The sequence below is a fragment of the Theropithecus gelada genome, chromosome 10 (assembly GCF_003255815.1).
Source record: "Theropithecus gelada isolate Dixy chromosome 10, Tgel_1.0, whole genome shotgun sequence".
NCBI classification, from domain to species: Eukaryota; Metazoa; Chordata; class Mammalia; order Primates; family Cercopithecidae; genus Theropithecus; species Theropithecus gelada.
Genome location: NC_037678.1, coordinates 899,539 through 899,794, shown reverse-complemented (window position 1 = coordinate 899,794; position 256 = coordinate 899,539).

The following is a 256-nucleotide window of genomic DNA, read 5'->3' as shown; positions in this document are numbered from 1 at the left end:
TTTTTTTTTTTTTTTTTTTTTGAGACGGAGTCTTGCTCTGTCCCCCAGGCTGGAGTGCAGTGGCGCGATCTCAGCTCACTGCAAGCTCCGCCTCCTGGGTTTACGCCATTCTCCTGCCTCAGCCTCCCGAGTAGCTGGGACTACAGGCGCCCGCCACCTCGCCCGGCTACTTTTTTGTGTTTTTAGTAGAGACGGGGTTTCACCGTGTTAGCCAGGATGGTCTCGATCTCCTGACCTTGTGATCCGCCCGCCTCGG